This window comes from Pundamilia nyererei, unplaced genomic scaffold (assembly GCF_000239375.1).
Source record: "Pundamilia nyererei isolate P.nyererei 1_Seehausen unplaced genomic scaffold, PunNye1.0 scaffold00141, whole genome shotgun sequence".
Taxonomy (NCBI): Eukaryota; Metazoa; Chordata; class Actinopteri; order Cichliformes; family Cichlidae; genus Pundamilia; species Pundamilia nyererei.
The window spans coordinates 346,467-353,724 of record NW_005187542.1 but is presented as its reverse complement, the minus strand read 5'-3'; the positions used below and the strand labels follow the sequence as shown (position 1 = coordinate 353,724).

The window sequence follows — 7,258 nt, the reverse complement described above, 5'->3', positions numbered from 1 at the left end:
CGCTTCGCCTTGGTCATTTTTAATCTGTAGCTCTGCTCTAACTGAACGTACGTACCTGGCCCCGCCTACTATCCTCGGAAACGTAAAATGATTGGCTAGAAGTGTATCACAGCTCAGGAAAAAAAAGCACCGAAATAAAGCACCGAAATGTGCGCTGCTTTTCGGTCTGGTTACTACCGTTTATGTCAGATGGTACCGGACACCGGTACCCATCCCTAGTGCCAAGGTAACCAAACACTGTGTATGGATATGTTACATCTGTTTTTCTCACTGAATAATGGATCGGAGTTTTCATGTATGACTTATTTGGGTTCATTTCATGTATAATTGTTAATAGGAATGTATTTTATTCCAATGATAATGTAGCTAGTTACTTTAGGAAAGCTCAGCATACTATAGAATGGAAGCTCTCTCTATTAGGAATACATCTAACAGAACAACGGAGTCCAGTTAAACTGAACTTGTGTGGTTTAAAACTGCTTTGTACCTTCTCTATACTAACGGAAGACTCCAAAGCTGAAAAAGAAACACTGAAATTGCAAAAATCATCAATGTTCCTGGCAAACAAATTGGCAACCACTGATCATTTTCACACATCATTTGTTCATGGATTTGCTTTATTATGAAACAACACCTACTCAGGCAGGTGGCTCAGGAGTTAGAGCATGTCATCACTAGACAGGCGGTTCAATCCTTGAAAAAGTGCTTGTATGAATGTGTGTGTGAATGGTGTTTAAAGTACTTTGAGTAATCAAGTAAAAAAGCACTATATGAGAACCAGTCCATTTGCCCATCTCCAGTCTTTATGCTACACAAACTACCATCTAGCTTCAGCTCCTTAGTTAATGAAGAGTCACAAGAGGTTTGCTGTTAGAATTATGAACAGCATTAATGGAGGAAAATTCACTGGTTACTTCAAAGGAGAGAATTCGTGTTAGAGCCAGTAGCTAGATATAAATTTAGGCATTTACTTCCAGAATTTACATAGACTGTTGTAAGTATACCTAAACTCTTTCACCACAGCAGGGCCATTGTGGCTACTACATTATTACTGCTGCTAAATGGAAACCTGACACCAAGATAGTGAACCTTGAACTATAGAGTAGCAGAAGACAACACTGTCAACTAAGCACAATAAAGAGTCAGTTGGAGTAGAGCCCCACCATCATCCCATCCTATAGTCAAGACTACTAAAAAGACATAAGCTCTGGATGATCCACCACACAGTCTGCTACAGCCCCAGTTTTCAGCCCTGGACTCCTGGACATTTAAGATTCAGCTTTATCTGGTTTGCATAGGCAGCAACCTGCCCAGTCAACCTTTCTGACCTGCTCCTTGTTCCCTCAATATCCCAACCCCTTTAAATTCTGCAATAAATATTAATCTTTCTATATAACTCTAGCTTCCTATCTGTTTGTGTTGTCAGCTAATCCTCTTAGCTATGGGTCATCGGATAGGAGAGTGGTTATTAAAATATGTAACCAATAAGCACTGCAAGGCAATCAAGTGTAGCACAATTGTAGAGCTCAGCATTTCAAAAAAAGGGGTAAATATAACCCCTGGAAGGTCCGTGGTATAAATTATCCTTATCATTTGTAATGATCATTGTTGTGTTTTTTCATTTAGGTGTAAGCCATGGATCAGAGACGGCAGTGATTTCTTTTAGTAGTTAGACATTTATTTAAAAATACCAAGGGAGTCCAATTTAAACCCACGGTGGTTCTACTGTTCTAGGATCCAAGTGTACAAGTTAGCAAAGTGGTAGAAGGCTTCCAGTTCTTAGGCACAACAGTCACGCTTCACTGGCCACAGACTTTCAGGACCTCTGTGCTGCCTGGAGGGGAAAAACGTTATTTTAATTCGAATTAACTTAAAAACAGAGTCCAAAGTTCTCTCTCCACCCTATCCACTTTTTTCAGCTTACCTGTCTAGCTGACTCCAGTAGAGATGCTGACTCAGCCTGGCCCATCTGTTGCACCATCCTGTAGAGAGCACCTTCTTTGTTTTGCAGCAGGGTAAAGGGGTGATCGAATTCCTGGATGGTCCCACTCTCCAGAACCTTAAAAATAGACAAATGTCCTCTTCACCAATAACGGTAAACTTACAGTCCTTTAAAAGCTAGCATGTGAAAAATATATAAAGACTGACACGCTACACAGCAATAATAATGAACTCAAATTAGTTTGAAAATGGTGCTGCATCTCAAAAACTACTTTGGAAAATATATCTATAAATTGGGACGATCCTGATTGTAATCTTTACCAATATCAGTTATTTCATGGGCCCAGAGTTTTAAATCCATTCACTGTGACTGATTCGTCTGTTATCCAGACATGTAACAGTCTTCTGCTGTCCTTTTTTTAACTGACAACCTGCTAAGGATGAGCCAAACAGGAACCTGGCCAGTGCATGATCGCTTTCACGATCATTAGGCATGGGTACTGATTGACAAAATGCATTTCCCACCCCTATGAAAACTGATTAACACACTGTCAGACTGAAAATGGACAGCTAAAGTTAAAATTTAAAGATCCTCAAGGTGTTCCTGAGAGATAATATGATTATAAAACATGGTTGATTGAAATTAAATTAAACTGCACTGAGACAGAAGAGATGACTCACAAGTATGCGGTCACTGTCTATAATGGTGTTGAGGCGATGCGCGATAGAGATCACTGTGCATTCTTTGAACTTGTCTCGTATGGTTTTCTGGATCAGCTCGTCTGTCCTGTAATCACAGCAACAACCAAAACACAGTAGAAACATATGGGAGAGGTGTGCTGAGAAAACTAGTGGATGTGTAATGACATTTCTGTGTATGCTTTATATGTGCTGGCAATGTGTTTGGAGGACCTCGGGTCCACGTTAGCTGTAGCTTCATCGATGATGAGGATGCGGTTCTTCCTCAGGATGGCTCTGGCTAGACACACCAGCTGCCTCTGACCCACACTGAAGTTGGAGCCCGACTCAGCCAAGACAGCCTCCAACTTTCCAGGGAGCTCCTCCACCACAGACTTCAGCTGTACCTTTGTTTATACGGAGCAACCATCAAGAGCTGTCTTTGGTTTATTCTTTAAAACAATGTCCTTGATTAGAGTTTCTAAAAACAATCAAATGACATATACAGTGCATCCAAAAAGTATTGACAGTACTTCACTTGCTTCACAGCCTTATTCCAAAATAGATTCATTTCATTTCTCATAAAGTGAAATAAAAACACTGGTGGCCACAAGTGCTATACCCCAGAATCCTAGCAGATGCACCTATGGTAAAAATCCTAGGTGTCTTCCTAGGAAACATGACCTCTGACCTTGATCTTGAGGTTGAGGTCACAGAGATTCAAATTCGTGGTTCAAACTATAATATGAATTTGAAAATCCTACGTCGCCTAGTTCTTGAATTTTTGCATTCGCAAACTTGTGTAAGACCGGCAAGGTGATGACAGCACTCCCTCAGGCTTTTACAGTTGAGGCATAAAAAGTTAGCTTGAAATTCTCGCAAATTTAGAAAGTAGAAAACAAAAATACAACATGTATTTTTCAATGTACATAAGTATTCACAACCTTTGCTCAATACTTTGTTGAACCTTTGGCAGCAATTAGAACCTCAAGTCTTTTGAAGTATGATGCTACGACCTTGGCGCACATATTTTTGTGCATTCTTCTATGCAGAAACTCTCAAGCTCCATCATGTTGAATGGGGAATTTTGGAACACAGCCATTTTCACATTTCTCCTGTAGCTCAGTGGGGTGGCTCTGGTATGGGCCAGATGATGAGCAGTGCCTGGTTTCCTCCAGACACAAATCTTGGCATTCAGGCCAGACAGTTCAATCTTTGTTTCATCAGACCAGAGAATTTTGTTTATCATGGTCTGGAGCTCAATTTTGAGTATCATGGCAAAGCCTGTGAATACTTATGTGCCTCCTGGGCACCTCCTGGGTGAGGTGTTCCGGGCATGTCCACCGGGAGGAGGCCCCAGGGCAGACCCAGGACACGCTGGAGAGATTATGGCTGTGTCCCAATTCAGGGTCTGCACGCTTGAAGTACGCGCACTACGCGTACTACGTACGGTGTGTACTATAAGTACGAGAAGTGCGGAAGTGAGAGGCTTGTGAAATGGGACGGTCTAGCCTTCGTCGCGCTGTTCAGGTTGCCTAGCAACCATGATACTAACCGCGAGTAACGTTACATACAGCTTTGTTTGACAGAAATGAAGGAGAAACAAATGTTTTGTTAGTCATGCATTTTCGTCATGACATCACTTTGATTAGTTGAGTATCTGAGGCTGACACCACAGGACTGTAAAACATGATTGTTGGGCTTCATTTCTGTACTGAGCAGTCATTTCAAGATTAGTCAGTAAATAACAATTAGCTGTTCATGAGACTAAAATCATCCCACTGTGGTAATGTAAATATAATATGGACGCTGAAAGTACAAACATCACTAATGTCACACAACTTTGCCGACATGTGGCCAACAGCAATGTTTTAATGTTCTTCATTATTAAACATTCGCACATAAGTAAGTGACATCATATTCAGTACTTTGACAGTTCATTCTTCGGCCGCTCCCTTCTGCCGTATTTTGCGGCAAAATTCTCCACACCCACCAACGCGCTATGAATTGTGGGATATATGGGACCACGAAGCGTGCACCGGACCACGCTTGATATTTGGGGAAATCGACGGCGCATTTGGAGTGTGCATTTGAAGTACACTTCGGATTGGGACAGCCGTCGTCGCGTGGCGGTGACGTAATCGCACTTAAAATGCGTACTTCAAGCGTGCAGACCCTGAATTGGGACACAGCCCATATCTCTTGGCAGGCCTGGAAATGCCTTGGTCTTCCCCCAGGTAACCTGGAAGAGAAGGCTGGGGAGAGGGAGGTCTGGGCTTCTCTGCTTTGGCTGCTGCCCTGTGACCTGGCCCCAGAGAAACGAAGAGGGAGGGAGGCAGGATGGATGTATGGATGGATATTTTTAATAAATTTGCATGAATTTAAAACTTTTTTTTCACTTTCTTAATATGGGTGCAAGGGGTGAAAATGAATTTAATGCAATTTAGAATTAATCTGAAACATGACAAAACCTGGAAGAAGTGAAGTGCTGTGAATAATTTGGTGCACTGCAATATTTACAATGCAATATGTATTATTAACATAAAATCACTCAAAAGAAATCCAGCTTAAGTGCATATACAGTACTGTACCTACACAGTATATTTTCTGTCTAGCCAAAGAATTTTTAACACAAAAATGCCGGTTTGATCTTTAAAGACAAAGTTAATTCATCCATATATTTTTCAAAGCATAGTTGAATCCCAGATATTTATTAGTACAAGGGTATATGTATATGATATAAGTTATGTGTATATAGATTTACAATAATTTAAGTAAATTTCTGCAATAAAGAGACCGGAGGGGAGGGCATGCTGTGAAACAACTGGAAGCTGTAACTAAAGTCCTGGATGTGATTACTAGCCTCTTCCAGAGCTTTCCACAGGTCTTCATCTCTATGCTGGTTAAAAGGGTCCAGGTTTGTCCTCACAGTGCCAGTAAACAGAACTGGGTCCTGGAAAACAAAGAAGAGAGAAGTGAGGCAGAATCACAGATATACTTGATTTGAGCATAAATACAAGGTGTATTAATCAGTTTCATACTACACATTTTCATTTTTAATTTAATTTAATTTGCTTTCATTTTGTTTTTCTTGTTTTTAATTCCTCAAAAAATAAGCCTTGAAGCCCCATATTCTTTTACCACTGCTTGGCTTACAAATGAACAGATCCTTAGAGTCAAGGGTCACAGAGGAGTTTGTTTTATAACTTCAGCACTTTGCTACAAAGCTCTACATGCAGGTCCACACAAGTGTTACATTATAAAATCCTCCCAACAGGTGATGATAACACGATAAGATACACAGCAGTGCATGGGCAGAAGCAAAGAAGAACGTGGGTACTAAACACGAGTGCAAAATTATGTAGGCCTATGATTTAAGGTCTCTCTCATCAGGCAGGTGTTCTGTGCAGCCACAATACATTTTCCTCATAAATTCCAGCTATGAAATGAAATATCAAAAAACACAATAGGCAGAATAGGTGTCATCTGATGTTGTACCTGAGGAATGATGGACATCTTCTGGCGCAGGTCATGGAGGCCGATCTCAGAGGTCACAACACCGTCGATGTAGATCTTCCCCTGGGGCTCTGCCAGGCGGAAAAGAGCCGAGACCAGAGAGCTTTTCCCCGCTCCTGTTCTACCCACAATACCGACCTGACCCAGACGAACACACAGAACATCAACAGCTGATCATCACCCAGACCCACCCACTATCTGTCTGCAAACAAATGTGTCACCTTCTCTTTGGCATGAAACGTGGCACTAATCTCTTTGAGGACCGGCGGTCCGTCTGTGTCGTAGAAGAAGTTCACTCGATCAAAGGTTATCATTCCTTGGCTCAGCCAATCAGAGGGAGGATGCTGCTGAGTTTCCCAGGGCCCTTCATTTTTTAGCTCAGTGTACTCCACCACCCTCTCCACTGATGTCATCTGAAAAAATCACGAGCTACCTTCAGCAGGTCATAACAGCATGTCATGTGAATATCTGATAACAGAAGAAAAAAGCCTTAAATTTAAATGTCACTCTGTTTTTACCATGTTCTCCACCTCGGCACTTTGTCTCACTGTCCACTGGAAGTTTCCCATCAGTGTCACAGCATAGGTAAGAACCAGGCCTACCTCTCCAGCCACCAGCCCTAATAAATTTAAGAAGGAAAAAAAAAAAAGACTACGTGAGTTTGTTCTTCTAAACCTATTTAACAAAGTGTTGAATTGGCCAGTGTGCTGCCAGTTTAGCTTTTGTAGCTTTAGCTTGGACACAGGTATTGCAGTCAGTAACACATTGCCATCTTTACATAATTTTTAGTCAAATCGTTTTGTAACTGCAAAAGTACAAGATCATTGTGCAAAGAAAGTGACACTAGTAAGAGACATGAAAGCAAAAGACATATATTCACTGAGATGGTTCTACCTTCATAATATTGGGAGTGATCCTGAATCTTACTTGAGCTTTATAGCAAGACGAGTAAAGAAAAACACTTTTAACCAGTGGATCATTTTTTTCTGTTTTATTTTAAACCACAAAAGAGAAACTAAAACTGCATGCAGATACCAGATCTCAAATTACATGCATCATTTGCAAGGTCTCCAATCATCAGGAGTCTAAGGAGCTTGGAAAGAAAAGCGTCTGGACTTCTTTA

The 7,258-nt window shown here is 41.2% G+C and overlaps 1 pseudogene; it reads right to left on the bottom strand.

The window, feature by feature from the left end:
• Positions 1–1,772: 1,772 nt before the first annotated feature.
• LOC102209201 (multidrug resistance-associated protein 4-like) overlaps positions 1,773–7,258 on the bottom strand; it is a 43,885-nt pseudogene continuing 38,399 nt past the window's right edge.